Consider the following 19248-nt stretch of genomic DNA (forward strand, 5'->3'; position numbering starts at 1 on the left):
GCAGAGTTTTCAACACACCACTGTTTTAAGAATGTTGCAGGTTGCGATCTGTGTCCAACGATAATGTGTAGTGTCAGTACGGGAAGTCATACGCTCTATGTACATCAAGACAGAGCAGAATCCGATGGGACTCCGGGTGTTTATTCCTCCAGAAGGTCTGGCTGGTTCCCAAACTGTTTAGACCATGTAGGCTACTACTATATACCAGAATACATTTCCCAAGATGGATGAGTGGATCGGTGTTTGGTTTGGCATAGTCTTGACCGTAAATCCCACATTGAGATAGCTAGCCTGCTAACGTGTTTTTACGGCTCCAGTGCTGGCAGCTTGACTGCTGACTTCAACTCTTCTTCGGCATGGAAATACTTAGGGGAGTATTAGGAGGAGGACTAGTTCATGTAGGTGTCCAAAAAAATAAATAACAATATTGAAGTTACGATGTCTGTGTATCGTGTAGCAGGGATATCTACGGAAGTTAGCATGCTAACCAGTTAGCAAAGCATAGCTCCTATGCAAACACCAACACTACCCTAGTGCTCCGACCTCCCAGTTTGGACCACAAGATGAAAGGCTAACCAAGCTAATTAGCTAACGGCAGCTACAGCTAGCAGCAGTTAGCGGTTACCCTGGTGACATGCTGCCTCCTGTTTGAGGGTGACTTCGATAGGTTACATACTGCACCTTTAAATGTGACTATACTGTAAATGGGGCCTCAACCTCAATCTATTTCTGAGTTAAAATGAAGCTTGAATGAATTAATGTTTGCATACGTACACTATTTACATATTTACTGTTAGATCTGCACAGGAAGTAGTGTAATATTCATACAATGCCAGGGTTTTGGTAATTTAACATAATGATGTGGGTTTCCGTTGGGTCTGAGCCAGCCCCGACTTTCTTGTTTTCCTAAATTAATTTGTTTTATCGTCTTAACCACACCTTTAAATTGTAGTTGCCTTTAATCTAACTGCAGTCTGACGTTAGCTGTGTGGTTTAAGTTGTGTAGACATAAGCATTAATACCTTAATCAGGCTTCAACAGCTCACTTTCGGAAACATATTTGCAAAGAACATTTGGTACTGTAGACATCTCTATTTTGTTTCATGTGTCTGGTTTGACAAATGCAGAATAGCTCAGACAAAGAGATGATACAGCATTCCTGACTTTCAGTGAAGAAGTGAAGTCCTCACTCAGGGCTGTTGTGGCTTATATGTGCAGCAAAGAAACTGCAGTCTGTTCTGGACAGAAGTGACATGTGGTGCTGTGGGAGGAAGGTTAGGGCTTCTGAAGCTGCCATTTCTTAGTGCTGCTATTTCCCTTAAGGTTTTTTGGGATATTTCTTTCCATTATTTGATGTAGACAGGGTAGCCTGGAAGAGAAAGTGAGGGGTAAAACATGCAATAAATGTCCAAGGCTGGATTCAGACCGACATCCACCTGGACACAGGAGCTTAGAATTGGCTTTTCATTGTGCAGAACAAAGCTTTGCAAGAACTGGCCTTCACATGGATTCAATTCATACCCTTGCGGCTCAGTTTGGCCGCTGAACGGACACATATATTTCTTATTATTAGGATACAATGTATTCCACAGTATATTCCCATGTGCAGGTTGTTCCAGAGGTTTTGGCATGTGTTTGTTTGGGTAGAGTGACCACCATTAAGACTTTATCCAAACAGTGTGGGGATGTTTACAACTTTCATCATGTCCTTGAGGAAACTCTGAGTTGGAATTGACTTTCCTAACAGCTCTCAGTAGCTTTAAAGCGCATCCACAGCAATTTACAGGCTAAAGATGTTCTTTTTTTCCTCTATAATTTGTATATTGCTGGGTGGAAAGGATGCTTTTCTGTTTCAGGAGGCTGATTTCATCTGGAAATGCCCCCGAAATACAGTCATAACTGCTGGTAATTGCACTTAAACTGTTGTGATAGCGGAATACCAATGCACATGCATATACATACAAATGAGGGACTATCGAAAGCTGAGAATGGATAAGAGGTGTCCTGACATAACCACAAACTCAACAATAAACGCCAAAAAGTGAGATTTTAAAGGTGTTGGGTCACATACTGTGACACTGAACAACAAAGAAAACCCACAAAGGATCGTTTTGTGAGAGTGTCTGTTTTTGAGTGCAGTTGTGTTTTAATGGGCGTTGAAGTGAGTCTGGAAGCATTTTTAATGACGCTCTTTAGAAATCGGCATTTACAGGCAATTAGTCATCTTGTCATAGTGGAGGAAGTAGCATCAGTGGAGAGTACACAGATTTTCATGACTAATAGTTCATAGGAACAGTGTTTGTGTGGTCATTGAGTAAGATAGAAACACTTGTGTACAAGGAAGAGTGAAAATATGTTACCTTGAGTACATCAGCTACAAAATAGGAGACTGTTGTTGCGTGTCATTGTGTTATTCTATTCATTTTATCTTTCCGCCATTCTTGTATAACTTGTCACTTGTCATCATGTCAAGGCCAATGGTGCGGAGTTCATCACCACTGGACATAATGGCTTTGTTTGGCGGAAGGTTGAACTTCTGCTTTAGTTGTGGGTGCTCTGCGTGGAGTAATTTGGAGAAGTTGATAATATTTTTTTCTGAGCATTTTAAGGACCAAAGGCTGAATTTATTCTTGACTTTGGAAACATTTCTTGAGCTTCTGATCTTCATTTGCCAAGAGGTTGAGAAGGCCTTAAAGGTGCAATATGTAAGAATTGGCCACCTGTGCAATTCATACTCCAAACAAATAGGGGGCAGCATCTCATAAGACTTACCACTAACTGCTGCTAACTGTAGCTGCCATTACCTCATTAGCTGTGCAGTTCCCTAATAGCTGACTCTGCCCAGACTGGAAGCTAGGAGAATAAGAGGAAAATGTTTTTGTTTTGTTATAAATACCACTAGTACGGAAGCTTTCAACAATCCAGGGGACAACATTTCGGACTAGAACCAGAGCCAGGCCAAAACGTCTCAACCAGGACCGAACACAGCCTCCAAGACCGACGGAGACAGAACAGGCAATATCGGCAAGTAAAAAATTACAGAGGCGATTTACGGAAGTTCCGACCATGACTAACTGGATGACAAAGACACTTGCATAATGACGTGAATCAAAATGGACCACTAGCATCCATGCTAACTGTTATTCATCACCGAAAGGTGGATATTCGCAAAAGCCATTTGATATCAGATTTATCATAGCGAATTTTCGAATATATTGTACAAAGTCCTGAAAAGGCTGGATTTTAAACCTTCTGTGAGAGCTATGATTGCACTGGAGCCCTCGTTGGAACCACACAGCTGCTAGCTCCTGCCAAAAAAAATGTCTCTATGATGAAACAACCCAGAGATATGTAATCATTTCTAAACGATGCAAATCATAGTTGTTTATGACCACGTAGGTCTCAGAGCGTTTAAATAACTATCATGAAAAACAATCTCCCGCGGTCGTTTTGGAACAATCTCTTGCCGCCATCGCTCGTTGTTATGACTTTTTTTCGCTGCATGTCACATATATAATGTAATGTAATATAATGTATAATGTATAAAAACAAACTCCTGAAGCCATTTAGAGGTTTGGGTCAGGGTTACAGATCAAGGGTAATTCGATCGTAAGCTCCTGGGCAGATACTAAATGGACTTTGTGGTGCTATTGTCTTGACAGATACGGTTTCCAAGATCAAGACTTAAATCCACTCTATTTTTGCCGTACAAGCAGCGTAAGAAGGCCTCTCAATATGATGAACATTCTCATGCACAGGATGTGAAAAAAAGTGTTTATGTACAATTTGTCCTCCGAGCAGTGGGAATCACTCTAATATTCTATTTTCAAACCTTTCCTCGTTCTGGTGCCTGCCACATATAAAAATTCCTGAAGCACTTACATAGAAAACTCTCAACTAATAACCTTCTTTATCATTAAATTGACTGCGCCGCAAGCTTTTGTTAGTCTTTTGATAGTCCGCGGCCTTTACCGCAGCTGTTGGTCATCTACTCCGATTAATTGTATTTGAGTCTTTTATTAGATTTGTGTTAATTGGCTTGCGTGTGTCTTGTGCGACCCTCTTGGGAACCTGACCTTAACTCCGTGTAAAAACACTCCTAGAGTTGTGTTCAGGTTCCTTCAGTCCTCTGAGGCTGCCGATCAAACAGTTGCTGGTAGATTCACAGCATGATGGAGATACACTGAACAACTACTGCCATCCCATATCAGACATAGTTCCTTGCCATTAACTCATCATCTCCTCTCCACGGATACCCTCCTCCCCCTGAGTCGCCATGCATGTAATAAAGATTGTGTCACTCTCTGGCTTGATACGCTTGTCTGAATCTATCAAGGTCCAGGTTCCTTGGGGAGAAATGAAAAAAGACTGCAGTAGCAGATCTATAGAAGCTGGGCAAAATGAGATTGAGAGCTCTTTTCCTTTTTATGTCTGGATATTTTGAACTGATGTTCCACTTTATAACAGCATAATGACATAAGCGCTACAAATTCGCAGGCATTTGGAGATAAGTGGAGGGAGTCATTGAGGAGATTTTAGGCGTGATTATTACAAATTAGGATTCTTGAGCAACGTGTGGGCACATTTTTATGAGGTTGGATCTCTTCATTTTTGAAATCCCATGAATTTATTCAAATTAAAAGCCGCTGTTGAAGTGAAAAACGAGGGGAGGAATGCTGATAACACTTAGAAAAACCTACACTGCTGATAGATCTACATACAAGCAGATAGTTTTTATGTGCTTGACCTCCTCGCCACACCGCACACCCACAAAATCCACTCATGAAGTTGTTTGCCCTGAGGTTACTTGCCTCATTGACTGTGGGCTAATAGCACTGACCTCAGCCACAGTGAAAGCCTTTCAGTGCCTTTGTACTTTCCGAACTCAAATGCTTCACAGACCTCCTACTTGACACCGGTTTGCCTCAAATGAGCATAATACAGTCAGCACTGGCCTAAACTTGGTTGAACTTTACCCACCTTCCCTCAACCTTTTTCCCACCCCTGACGGAGGAGGCATAATTTGATGTACAGGTGAAGAGAATGACAGCGGTAACAGAAAGAGAAAAAAAAAAAAGAGTGATGCTGTGAAGAGCGGCATCAGGTTGCTCAAATGACAAAAAAAGCTGTCAAAGAAGGGTTGTACTTTTCTTGCAAAGGATGACAGATCAGTAAAAATATCCTGTAGCTGTTTTGCATTATGCTCTATTGAGGCGGCTGTCGGGAGAAAAATGGGTACTTGTAAGATGGATTTCTCGCTACATGAATATTGGTGCAAAGTGATGTGTCTCGAAAGACGCCCCTGCTCTTTATTCTGATGAGCTGATGTCAAAGCCTGCTATTTATCTTTGATGTTTCAGATAGCTGAAGTTTTTTTTCTTCTTTCCTCTGCCTTACACTTGAGTTACATGTCTGAAATGGCTTGATGTGATGTCAAGTTGTCCACAGTGAGCGGAAAAAACACAAAAAAGAGAAATACACCGCCGATCAACAAATGACACTCTTTCATGCTCCTGGAAAAGGTCCACTGACAAGTCACATGGATTGGCCCCGATTCATGAATTTGATGGTTCAGACTTGACTGAAGAAAGTCAAAATACTTGAAATTGTAAAGATCCAGTTTCTAAAAAAGTCTAATAACCAAATAGACTTGGTATTTGACAAGTCTGGAATGAGACAATACAATCAAATATCTTACAAATGAGAGCTTTGTGCCTTTTAAACTGACTTGATCCTCTCAAGCCCAAAGATTAAGAGTCATTAATTGGTCGATTGTCAGCGTCTCCCAAAACAACATGACCACTGCGGTCACAGTAGGTTTAGGCAAGAAAAGTACTTAGCTAGGTGAGGTTTGGACACTAGACCGGATTTACATGAAATACTGCCAGACTTTGAAGGTGGCTCCAAAAATATAGGGAGCAGACTAAAGTTTGTCTGGACCAGGTCACCTATTCATGAGGGGAGTCTTGCGGTTCAAGGTGCGCGTTTCCACAAAACACACATGGTAAGGGTTAGGAAAACATCGTGGTTTGGCTTAATATACCTCTTTTGATTTCCTCAAACACAGCAGGAAATGTTCAGAGGTCTCCTTTGAAACTGCCGGTTTTATCGCCACAAACACAGCTGGGGATGGCCCGACTTCCAGTGAAAAGTATCTGGTTTTGGTCAATGAGACAACATGTTCCACTCTGTGACATTCACATAAATTGAATCACCAAAGATTATGAAAGAAGAAGTTCTCAAGTCCTGCTGCTTGATATCAGCAAACAAATTTAGCAGAGTCGGTATTCAAGTACCTGAAATGATTATAATATACATGTGATCAAAGCCGCGCCGCACTGCGAAAGAAATAAAGAATGAATGGTCTGACATGAAGGTAATTTCTTTAAAAAACATCTTTCAAAAACAAAGTGATCCATGATGTATGTGGGAGGGGGTCAAAGCGATGAGACGGTCACGAATCAGACAAGACTCGTTGAGATAAAGGCATAATTTTTCATTCAAACAACTGTTTTCCCTTCTAAAAGACCAAGGACCAATTTGAATCTTGTGTATGAGACAGATCCTCCGAGTTTGATGTGTAGCTGTGACCACGGGCATATCGGGAACATTTATTTCTTATTGCATCACAGCTCAGATATTGTGGCTGACCCCTTGGCCTATTTTGGATCCTGTGTTATTGTATAGTTGGTGAAAACTAAAGGGAGCGTCTCCCAGTGCTGCTGAAATGCATCAGAAAGCTCCTCCAATGACAAAGTTCCTGCTAAATACAGTGTTTCTTCAGCGTATGACAGCAGCAATAACAATGTACATCAGGGGGTTGCAACAAAATGCTGTAGAATAGATTGAACCTACATGGGCTGTCAACATTCAGCAGATTGTGACAGTAAAAATACTCTTTTCTATCACTGTAGTTTTCATTTTTCATGAGAGGCTTGCTTTGGCTTCATTAGATAGACGGAGCTCTCGAAAGAAAAAGACTTTAGACAGCCGGAGAAAGGCGTTTCGGAGAGAAACTGCAAATCTGTCTCTTCATTCTTTTCATTATCCAACATCATGACGAAGTGAGAGGACTCAAGGGAAGTGGCAACAGCCATAGCGGCGCGTATCAATAATTCATGCGTTCATATATTGAACAAATACGAGCTCACTATTGTCAGGCAGTTAGATCTAATGTTACTGAAATGGAGAGGAAAAGAGCCAGGAGCGCTCTCAAATGGCCCAGTGATCGTTATTCATTGGTGGTTAATTGCGCTAATTCTGGAAAGGCTAAGATACGCCTCTGCAGACCAATGAAATTAATGTGAGGAGGAAGAGGTCCGCTGTTGTTTAAGAAATTAATTAGAAACGTTTAATGAAAAGGAAAACGTTCCCATTTGCATTTTCATGGCTTGAATATCCAATGAATCTCAGGCTGATGTGGATTGACAGGTTTTTTGGACCACTTGGTGGTGGGAATTGCCTTTTATCTGACATATTCAGTCCGACTAAGATAACGTCTTCATCGATTTTGGACGGCGCTTTTGAACAGCACTTATCCACAATTTCCATCATTTGGCCTCCCCTATTCTCAGCCGTGCACCTCCAGCACCGTCTTCTTGTGCCATTGCTCAGTCCCTCCTGCAGCGACCGGACACTTGAACCCGCAGGGTAGCCCGCCTGGAGATGAAAAACCATTTTCGAGTATCCGGGTCATTCCAATGATGCCGCAAATTTATGAAGATGTTGTTCTGCGAGCTGTTTTGACCCTAACATGATGGCAAAATACCCCGAGGATACTTTGTAATGGATTGCGCGATGCGTCCGCAGACCCACGCAACATCAGTCACTCCCCAAGAGGGGAAACGAGATGGGGGTGTGAGGCCTCTCATTTTGATTAGGAGCGCCTCATTCCCTCAGTTGTTTTGTTCAAGGCCTGAGGTCTGAGTTTTGAAAGCATGGGACCTTCAATGATCTTCAACAGTTTGTTTCTAACAAGCAATGACAAACAACATCATCTCCTACCCCCCCCCTCCTCCGCTCTCCCGTTCTCCAGGCTTTTATCTTTGCTCAGCCTTTGAACCAGGCCTTAAGGCAGCCGCATTGAAATAGACATGGCCCCGAGGAAGCCCGACTCCAGACAGAATACCCTCTAATTCTGGTATCTCTTTCTTACAAAACAGCCGAGTGGCCATAGGGAGGGAAAACATTGCTGTAACATCTCTCCCTATTAATCACTCTCCATTTTTGATATCTAGACTTTGTAGCTATAGGTTTCCAATTTTAGTTTATCTAGTTGAGCCAAAACATGCCAAAAAAAGTGCAAACTGTGCGTATGAGCGGGGGTGTCTGGGTTTCTGGAGGGCAAAGTTTAAAAATTCATTTGTTGCCATTCTTAAATAAACAAATAAAAACAAAAAACTAAGGGATGAATTTTAAATGGACTTTTTGATTTATTTATTAATCTATTTTTTACAATAGTATAATGTATTACATTGCACCTTTTTCTGTTTCATTATGCAATATGAGATAAGGGATTAATAAAGTACAACAATAATCATATATATACAAATCTATACATTGTTATACGAAGACAAATCCAGATATTGTTGCCAAGATTACACATTGTTGGTATACTGACAAGTAAACTTGGTGGTAACGGCTGGCGTACGGTGACCTTAACCCCATTGAACAAGCCACTTGCAGAACTGCAGTTCACCATAATACTGCAACCGGGAGTAATAATAATGGCAATTTGTTAGGTTTAGTTAAGACTCATACATACTTGTGTGTGAGGAGAAGTAGTATAAAGAGTGAAAAGTACGTATAGGGAGGAGGTCGGGCATGGACAGTGACTTTCACTCAGAACGATGTTTGTGTCCAGTGAGAAACCAGAAGTTGGTGAGTCCTTTTAACTTACAAACGTAGTCAAGTTACATCATGTGCATCACGTAACTGAAGTTACTATGGTAACGTAGGTAACGTGGTGATTTTAACCCAAACTGCAATGTTTTTTCCTAAACCTAACCAAGCAGTTTGTTACCTAAACCTGACCAAGTAGTTTTGTTACCTAAACCTAACCAAGTAGTTTTTGTGTCTAAACTTAACCAAGTAGATTTGTTACCTAAACTTTCATGTAAGTTTCAATTTAAGTTTCATGTAAAGAGCTGTTTGAGGACCATAGAGCCAATATTTCACAAAAAATATAAATCGGTGTTAGTTTTTTCCTCCGTTTTACTCCATAAATCATTTCATGACCTTTGGCACCAGTGGACCAATCTACCTGACTATAAACGGAATAATTGCTACCACACTATACAAGAAATAAACGCTAAATTTGAGGAGAAAATTACTTAATATCAGTGAAATTACCCGTCTATGCAGCAAGATAATTTTACTTGACAAGAAAATAAGTTGTGTTATTAGACATAAGTGTTCAAAGGGTCATAAAAAGTGGGAAATGCTGATTTTTAGATCAAATTACTTGAGCTCAGACTTGGTACAGCACAGTTATAAGTGACATGAACTGTGAGAAAAATAACTCTGAATTCAGGTTTCATTCATTCATTCTTAATTTTAACACAGCTTTAACTTTAGCTTTAACAGCGGAGAAAATGAAGGCACAAGAACAAGAACATGTGGAGTGAAGTAGAAAATGACTTAATACGAGTGGATTATGATTATTACTTGAAGTTTAATCACAGTTTTCTTGTAGTAAAATTGAAAAGTGGGTGGCTTTACTCTCTTATGTAGCCTGTGTTACCAGCAAATTACTCAACTTTAAGATAAGAATGAATTCACAATGTGCAAACAACAAATTTAACGTCACTAGACTTCCAGACATGAACAACAAGCAGAATGTTTATATCGTTATTTGACCAATTAATGTTTTAAAAGGAGCTCAACGTGCTTTTGCTTCATGTGCTTCAGTAAAGCGTCATTATTTTAAAGGATGCCAGCGGTTAAAAATGTTGCTCCTTCATCCTCAACTCGCTTTCTCACCGCCTCTGCGAGATAAAACGTAAGCCTCCCCCTCTGTGCTCTTTTGTCTTTGTCAGTAATTTCTCCTGTGAACCAGCAGGGATCAGTAGAAGATGAGAGTGTGCTGGTCTTTCATCATGAGATGGTGCAGCAGAGGGACTCAAAAACTGAATTCATGTTCATTGATAATGTTCTTTTTTTACTACCAATGAACAGCTATTTCGCTGACATTTAGTGTCATTTACTGACAAGCCATTAAAAGATATGAATAGATCTGCCTGGAAATAGCAGGAAGGTTATTTCACTCAAGTACGTGCGTATATCAAAGTTTAGGCAAAAAACGGGTAGTTGAAGACAAAAATCAGTTCAGCTTTCTTGAGAATTTAAACATCTTAAAGATGCGTTTTTATGATCCAAATATCAAAAGCATGTTTGAACATGTGTTGCAGTCTCACCAGTAGTACATTATTAAATAACTCTAAAAGCCTTTTTTCATCACATTCACCTCCTTTGCTAGTTTTTCTCGTTTTAAATGTCCCATGTTATGCTCATTTTTAGGTTCATACTTTTATTTTGGGGTGTCTACTAGAAAACATCATTTTCTCTTACTGTCAATTGCTGCAGCACCTCTATTCACCCTCTACCTGAACGCTTTGTTTTAGTGTCTGTCTCTTTAAGGCCCCCCCCTCCCGGAAAGCCCAGTCTGCTCTGATTGGTCAGCTCTCACAGGCCTGAGCAGGCACCGCCCACCATGTTTCCGCATCAGTTCTGTTGCTGTTTTTTTGCAACCTTGGCCGCGCTGAGGGTGGTGACTGTATCGTTGTGACATCACAACCTCACGGAAATCCTGGCACCTTGTTTATACAGCACATACTGATTTCTACAATATGGGACCTTTAAGAAAATCACTAGAGAGCTTATGCACAACCAAATACACAAGTGAGATACAACATGTCGTGAGCTTTAGAGGTGCTAGTAGGCCGATTTTTTTACTTTTAGCAGAGCCAGGCTATGCGTTTGCCTGTTTTCACTTTTTATGCTAGGCTAAGCTAACTTGCTGGTGGGTCTGGTGCCAGTTCCATTTGCTGACGAGAACCTGGAGATGCATTTGAAGTAGACCTTTAACAGGATATATCATGTATCACAATGTAAATGTCGACGTAACAGTCATAAAGCTAAAGTAGCATCACAGTACTGTATTCTGATAGATGGCATATGTTTTCAATCTTGAATCTTTAATACATTTTAACACATCTTCTCGTCTGGTACATGGTGTTCAGATGGATTAATAAATGCAGGGCTAACATTAGTGACATTTCACTAAGATACAGTACAACAGGAACAACTTAACCGGCGAGATCTGCCGTGTTCAGACAGCTCCTTGAACTGTGTGTACTTCCTCGTACTGATGTGTGATAATACGTCATCCTTCCGGCACAAAGACTCTGGGTTCAATTACCTCTCCATTAATAAAAAACGCTATTATCTGGATCATCTTTCCTGTCAATGAGTCGGATGCTCTCTCTTGAATTTGGGAAAGGAGGCCTCAGTGAGTTCTCCTGTGGCACCTTGGCCAATTTATTACAACAGTGCACGATAGCTTCCACGACACATTCATCCCGTTAATGTTCTGATTTAGTTTTGTGTGTTTGTTGAAAAGTAATTATGTACATTTAGTCAAGCAGTGTTATTTTTGGCGACTATTTCAGATTTATTCCTAGTCTCTCAAAGACAATGCTTGTCAGTTTTAGTCACATTTTAGTCATTTTAATCCTTTTAAGTCAATGAAAAGAAACTAATTAGCGGTGCAGCTAGTGGTTCAGACTGGCAGTGCTAGTACAGAAGCTTTTATAATTTAATCATATATATATATATTATGTCAAAACTTATATTTATTAACGATCCGTAGGTAATTTTACTAACTAAAATTCTTACATGTAGCCCCTTTAACCCAGACAGCGTTAGCTTGGAAGCCAGGCTCATTCATTCATTATTTTGTTACCGCAAAACTGAAAAGTTGACACAGCCGGACTGCACAGTAACGATTTGATGTAGCGACCCTGATCTCTGTGCCAGACTCCCTGTCAAAATTCTGCAACAGACTTGGACACGACAACAGAGCGCTCTCCGGCTCGACTGCATGCCCGTCTGTAGGGTTTCCAGTTGTTCCACCGTTACCTGGGGGCAGCCACAGGGTAAATGCCTCTTCCTGTTTTGGCAGACATGCTTCCTTGTGTGCTGTATCGTGCATCAAGCTCAGCGGCTGACAGAACAGCGTAGTGAAAGTGAGTTTTATATGGAGCCAGGATGGTGTCAAGTAGCATTTTGAATACGTGACTTTAAAGGTGCAGGATGTAGTTTTGCAGAAAAAACAAGAAACATCTTCACTGATTGATTTTTTTATGCGTAAACAAACTAAATAAACAAACTCTCTTTGTTTTCATGACTGAATAAGCTGAACTGTTTTACTTTGTTTATATGTGGCGGACCCTGCCACCTTTCTAGGCTTCAAACAGTGTTCTGGGACCTTATTTTCCTCTGAGAACAGCTTGTTTATTCAGTTATGAAAAAAATATATATGTCTGAGTTTGTTTTATTACCTCATTAATATTATAGAGTTTGAATTTCTTCTCCAAAACTACATACTGTCCCTTTAACTCATAGTTGAGTATTTATGCATTCTTGTTACACTATTTTTACTCATGTAAACAATCAAATTATTTATCCCAACACTGTTTGTTTCTCTCGGCCTGCCATAGTTTTTGGGAGCGCATTCTGTAATCCCCAGTCCTATACTGAACTCCATTAGGATTTCGGGTGATTTTCCCCCGTCAGTACAGTGGACATTAATTCATATGTGAAAAACATGCCTGGCAGGCATCCAACTCAAAAACTACCTGTGAATATGGTAAAAGCAGAGATCCAAAAAATCATTTTACTTTCTCATAGTTGAATTTAAATTGACTTTAGTGTGTTTGACAGGGAGAGTGCTCATTAATTGACGGAGAAAAGCACTGGAAATGAGCCAGAGTAGCTTTAAAAGCTAATTTCCATCTGTTATACCAGGTTTGATGTTAATAACGCCGGCTAAAAAGTGGAATTAAATGACATATCTTATGAAATTCAGATGCACAATGTGTTAAATATGCACAAAGTTGTTAAAAAAAAACAGATGCCACATGTAGTTTGCCACCATGTACAGTGAGAGAAAGGAAAAAAAGACAGACAGGAGCGAGGACTGATCAAGACAGGTGCACATATATACCATCAACTCATGTCAAATTATAATCAGCGTCCACACACGACCTGACAACAGACCTGCAAAGATGTGCAGCTGCTGCATTGCATCCTGGTCTATTGAGGCTGCTGTCAGCGAGGAAACTGCTATCTGCCTTCTCAGTGATGGATTTCTCCCGGTGTAATCACCGTCGGTGTGAAATGGTGGTTTCTGGGAAAGAAGCTGCTCTCTCTCTTTGATTCGGACGCCACAACCCGACAGTTAATCCTCAGATGTTTCAGAATCACTTCCTGCCATCAAACGCTACGCTGGAAATAACTCGATGTATTGTCAAGTTGTCTGTTTGGCAAGGTATCTACATTGCCAACTGCAAAATAGACTCAGAAATACAAGCTGCACCAAAGCAACACACGGAGGTAATCTGGCAACAAACCCAGTTATTCATAATGAGACAAAGGGACATTTAGCAGGCGTTTCTTGTGGCGATAGAAACAGGCAATTTTAATGAGATCGAAGGACATTTAGCGGCCGTCTTTGCTAAAAAAAACAGAAGTCAGGACATATTTCAGTCGTCTTCATGGCAACAATAACAGGTTTTTGTTTTAATGAGACATGGGGACATTTAGCAGCTGTCTTTGTGGCAACAAAACTGCATTTTGAACGAGACATGGGGACATTTATACAAAACTGGGTATTTACAACAAGACATGGGGATATTTTCCAGTCCTCTTTGTGGCGACAAAACTTTGTATTTACAACGAGACATGGGGACATTTTGCAGCTGTGTTTGTGGCAAAAGAACTGGGTATTTTAGATTAAACTTGGTAGATTTTCCAGTCCTCTTCATGGCACTAAAACTGGGTATTTACAATGAGACATGGGGACATCTGCAGCCATTTTTCAGCCTTCTTTGTTGCAACAAAAGCAGGTATTCTTAACGAGACGTTGGGGATTCTGCAGCCATCTTGTGGCAACACAACCGGTTATTTTTGACAAAAAGTCAGGCCATGTTAGTGGAAGCAAAACCAGGTATTTTAAGCCAAAACATGATCTTTTCCTAACCCTAACCAAGTGTTTTTTAATGTCTAAACCCAACCAGGACTTGAGCGCAGCGTCGCAAAATAAGGTGAAAATTGAAATGTAACATTTCAGCATTTGAAGAAATACAGCGCCTAGATTTATCCTGGAAATCCAAACCCTGCTCGTGCTTCTCTGCCTATTAAACCTGCAGCACACTCAGTTCTCTCGAGTCTTTGTCGGGGACTAATAAGCAGCCTTCTCCGAGCTGTGTTTGTGTGTTTATGCTGATGGATGAGACGGGCTGCGCCTCATGTTAAGCAGCTCGACACAGCTTTCCTCTTAGATATGTACCGTGCAAATTATCGTGTATCAGCAGAGCTTAGTGAACCTGCAGAGGGCCCTGCTTCTGTATTCGTCTGTAAATGTTGCATCGCATGTATAATAAACCATTTTCCCCCCTTAGATCTAATAGAGATGCATGTGTTATTCGCTCATGTCTGAAGAAAAGAGCAGAGTGGATCTTTTCCTGTGCTGTATCTTCCTTATGTATGTGTGCAGACCCGGTGAAAACACATTAACTCCGGCAGAGTCTGCTGACTTGTTGGAAGTTGCTTTTCTCTCCTGTGATATTTACACACCGAACACACACACACACACACACACACACACACACACTCTGAAATTAATGAGAAAACATCTTAATGGAGTGGCTGAGGGCTTCATAAGCAGGCCTGACGATGTTCGCCTACACCGGGCTATTTGGAGATTGAAATCTAATTCACACAGAACCTTAATCTAATTCAAACACCACTACAAAGATTCTCATAATTATGACTGGCATTTAATTATAGATGTTGTGCGCCGTGATCGACTTAGAGAGAAACCGCTCGGCAAATTAAAAAAGTTGCGTGGCATGTAAATCATGCTCCGTCTGAGCTTTTTCCTTCCATCAGAAGAGGATTGTCTAAATAATTTTGGCTAAATGGCGATAAAAGGCCTAACGTCTAACTTGTCTTTAGTGAGGGAAAATAGATCCCGGCTGATTATAGGCGCTGTCACATTAGCAGCAGGCCTCGGTAGATGTGTTGTTGTTCATGGCTGCGGCTCAGACAGAGGAAATGGTGATAAAAAGGTGAGGCGGGCGTACAGGCTTTCTAACGGGTTGTCAGTCGTGAACGCTGTCGAGTTTTTCCTGAGCAGGCGCTCGCTGCCACAACGGCCGACAGTATCATCCACTTCACTCGCTGCTGTGTTTTCTTATCTGCTTAAAATTCTGCATCATCTGAAGCCTTTTCCACTCTGTGATTTCCAGTGTTGTGCCGCGGCACTTCCAGAAAAGCGTACCGAGCGGATAAGTCACAGGTGATGAATTACAATTTCTACAGTGTTATCATCCTGCATTTACACGCATTTTAAAGTCTGAGACTACGGCCTCATTTGCAGCCTCGTTTCATGCTTTACTTTGTTTGTTTCTCTGATTGCTGAGGATTATAAATTGTGCTGCAGAGCCACTATTGACCATGTTTATGTCGCCTCGTTTTGGTCCGGCTGATTAACTTTGTGTATCAATACACGTTCACTGACACTTTTCATCTTTAGCATTTGGCGGGTCGATGTAAAGAGAGACAGAAAAGCCAGTGTGCAGATTAAAGGTGCAGTATGTATAGTGTATTTCTCCATGATGCTGCTTTAAGTTACCAAAAGCATCAGTAACATGATGAACACATTAATGCTTCAATAATTAAAATCCAATAACTTGATATACATTACTCTGCACTTTTATTTTGATGCTTTTGTACTTTTACTTAAAGGAACTGTTCACCCAAAACTGAAAATGCAGTCATTATCCATTCACCTTGATGCTGATAGAAAGTCAGGTGAACTTTCGTAGTCCACAGAACATTTCTGGAGCCTCACAGCGAAACAGCATTGCAGCACTCTCCTAAACAACTGAAGTCGATGGGGACTTGTTTTAAAATGTAAAAAAAAAAACAACAGAAACAAAAAAACATAAAATAGCTCCATACGGCTCATCCGCTGTAATCCAGGATTACTTACCGCAGAAGATCCCAAATTTGCAAAAAGAATAGAAAAGAAAATCTTCATTTTCTTCACTGGTATGCTAAAAGCTTTAGCGCATATCCCGTCTGAAGTGGGTGCACAATCTGCACGTCAAGGGTGTAAACAACATCTTTTCAAATCATTTTGGGATCTCAGGGCTTCTGGAGACTTGCATTAAGCAGGACGAGCTGTACGGAGCCATTTTATGTTGTCTTTGGTTGTTTTTTTTAATTGTTCAAACAAGTCCCCATCTACTTTAAGAGAATGCTATAGCATCGCTCTGCGTTAAAGCTCCAGAAATGATATATGGACTACGAAAGCATCACCGGACGTTCCATCGGCAAGAGGGTGAGTAGACAATGACTGCATTTTCATTCTTGGGTAAACTGTTCCTTTAAGTGCCATTTTGAAGCATGACTTTTACTTAACAGGTGAATAGGATTTATCAAAGGATGGCAAGTGAGCAAAACATGTAAATCAGGACCGGTAATCACATTGTGAACATTTCTTTTAATGGTATGGGTGCAAACGGACACAGACACATTTCAGCTGTAAGCCATCGTGAGTGTGAAAGCCATTACAGCACCTGTCATGGACTGATTTTATAGATGCCCTTGCAGACATGGATTTTTCCTTTCTTTTTTTTCCCCCTCCGCCTCTTGTCGCCAAATGCACTAGAATTCAGGACAACAATAAAAAAACTCCACTGGAAATGTTCCCATTGGGTGACAGCTAAAGCCCTCGTAGAGATGCCCTCACACCACCCGCAGTCCCACAGTCGAGGACTCTTTGTTCCAAGACGCGGCCGAAACAATCATTTTTTAGTGTCACAGCCCTTATTTAAAGTGACAAACCCATTAAAAAGAACGTCCGTCCTTACCGCTGCGACTGGACGCTTTGCGAGATAATCGCATGCGAACGTTTTTTGGAAAATGAGCTCGTGGACGCCGCCTGGCCTAGAACGGCACTGACCTGCGTGGCGCTTCTTGTGTCAGCGGTGGCCACAGTGAAGAGAGATGAATGGAGGGACCTTCATCTGAAATAGTCCCCGGCCTTCTCTTCTGAGTGTGTTGTCCTACATGATTTCTCTCTCCTCTCCGTCTCATCTTCCGTCTCTCTCGTAAAAAGCCATCCCGGCCTTTATATCCCCTCTTGTCTCTTCCTTTGACTCAATTTTCACATAATAACACTCGCTATTTTTTGCCTGACCTTGCTGCATTAAGGTCACTGTTGCGTAAAATGTGAGTAATTGATGAGAACATTCCCCCCCGACTCCAGTCTCCTCAACAGGTCCGCTCGGATCAGATCAAAGTATTGCACTACATTATTGAAAGGGGGAATATTTGGACATTTTTTATTAAGCGTGAAAGATAAATGGGGGAAAATGAGTCGGCTATGACTCATCAAAGTTTCTGCTCAAACATCATTTAAAGGACAGGAATGGGATGATTTTGCTTTTGGCTCATTACCAGCTTCAGTAAGCTACACTTCCCAGACCTTTCTCTCTCTCTCTCCTTGCCTAAGAGGTGTAATCAACCATTGCAAATATGAAGAGGATATGAATGTACGATTAAATGCTATTGTATAATGCTAATATTAACATTTTGAATTGGCACAGCTGTATTTATGCTGGCGGAGGGAGCTAAAAAATTACACTCGGTGGGATTTCAGCAACGCAAAGCAGCTATAAAACACTGAACTATGAAATACATTTCCAAGTTACAATATAATGTAACATTTCTGCGTTAAAGGGGCATTACGTAGTTTCGGAGAAGAAATTCAAACCCAGAATTTTAATACTTACAATATTAATGAAGTAAGAGAACAAACTCTTTTCCCGTAAGTGAATAAACAAGCTGCTCTCAGAGGAAAACAAGGTCCCAGAACACTGTTTGAAGCTAGACAGGTGGCAGGGTCCGCCACATATAAACAAAGTAAAACAGTGTGTTGTCCTTCAAAGTCAGTTTGTTTATTCAGTCATGAAAACAAACAAATCCTCCCAAAAACTAGATATTGGTCCTTTAAAATGTGTAAAAACAATATACTTCTGTCATACACTTTATTGAGTAACGTCTTTGCATTATCCCTAATGTTTCCAACAATGTTCAAACCAGAGAAACACGTCATTTTACTCAAGGAAGTATGTGTTTCATTTGTGAGCATGCTAACTTGCAGACTATATACACAAGAGAGGAGGGGCTAACGAGGCACAGGTGTAACACATCAGGGGACACTCACAGTGGCAGGAAAGGGAAACGAGAGGAGAGTTAGTCACCAAAATAAAACAGGAAGCAGAAGAAAAAAACAAAAGCGTGACCTGAAACGACACCTGAAACCAAGAATTGTGTTTTCATTATGTTAGGGTGAGGGTTTATGTCTACAGAGGGAGTCGGCCATTACCTCTGTAAAGTAGTTTATGTAAGTTACTCCTGACCGGCTTGTTGTGTGCTGCTGGTGCAGTCCTGATGGTGCATGCAGCACAGGAAGCAAAACTGCTGCATTAAAAGAAGTCCAACGGTCCATTTCTTCTCCTCTTTTCTGTCAACAAAAAAAAAAGGCATATTGAGGCAGAGCATCAGGAGTGACAGTACAATGAGCCACACCTGAAGTAACTTCCTGTGATTGCTGCACCTGCTACACGAGGATATCTCCCTGTTGCCCTCTCTCTCTGTCTCTCATGCTCCCAACCAGCAGGGTTTGAGTTTGGTTATGTTCACTTTAGATTTGGTTCAATTTGACTGAATAAAACATTATCTAAAAAGCTTCCCTTTGTGTGGTCTCCCTTTTAGTCGCGACCTTCTGAGCGTATTACCTGCACAGTGGATAACACTGTTGCCTCACAGCGAGAAGGCCCTGGTTTCCAGTCTCGAGGGTCCACCATCAAAACATGTACACGAGGTTAATGAGGTTAATTCTCCTCTCTCGACCAAAGGCACCGGCTTAGATGTGTAGTTGGTCCCTGGACGCTG

At 41.0% G+C, this 19248-nt stretch overlaps 1 long non-coding RNA gene across 1 annotated transcript in view; it reads right to left on the minus strand.

Moving 5' to 3' along the window:
- Positions 1-18811, minus strand: part of LOC311253014 — a 32864-nt gene extending 14053 nt beyond the window's left edge. The window contains exon 1 of the long non-coding RNA XR_014621605.1: positions 18714-18811. This is a non-coding gene — a long non-coding RNA (uncharacterized lncRNA). The remainder of the gene's footprint in view (positions 1-18713) is intronic.
- Between the last annotated feature and the right edge of the window lie 437 nt (positions 18812-19248).

Source organism: Pagrus pagrus (assembly GCF_965226575.1).
Source record: "Pagrus pagrus genome assembly, chromosome: 24".
NCBI classification, from domain to species: Eukaryota; Metazoa; Chordata; class Actinopteri; order Spariformes; family Sparidae; genus Pagrus; species Pagrus pagrus.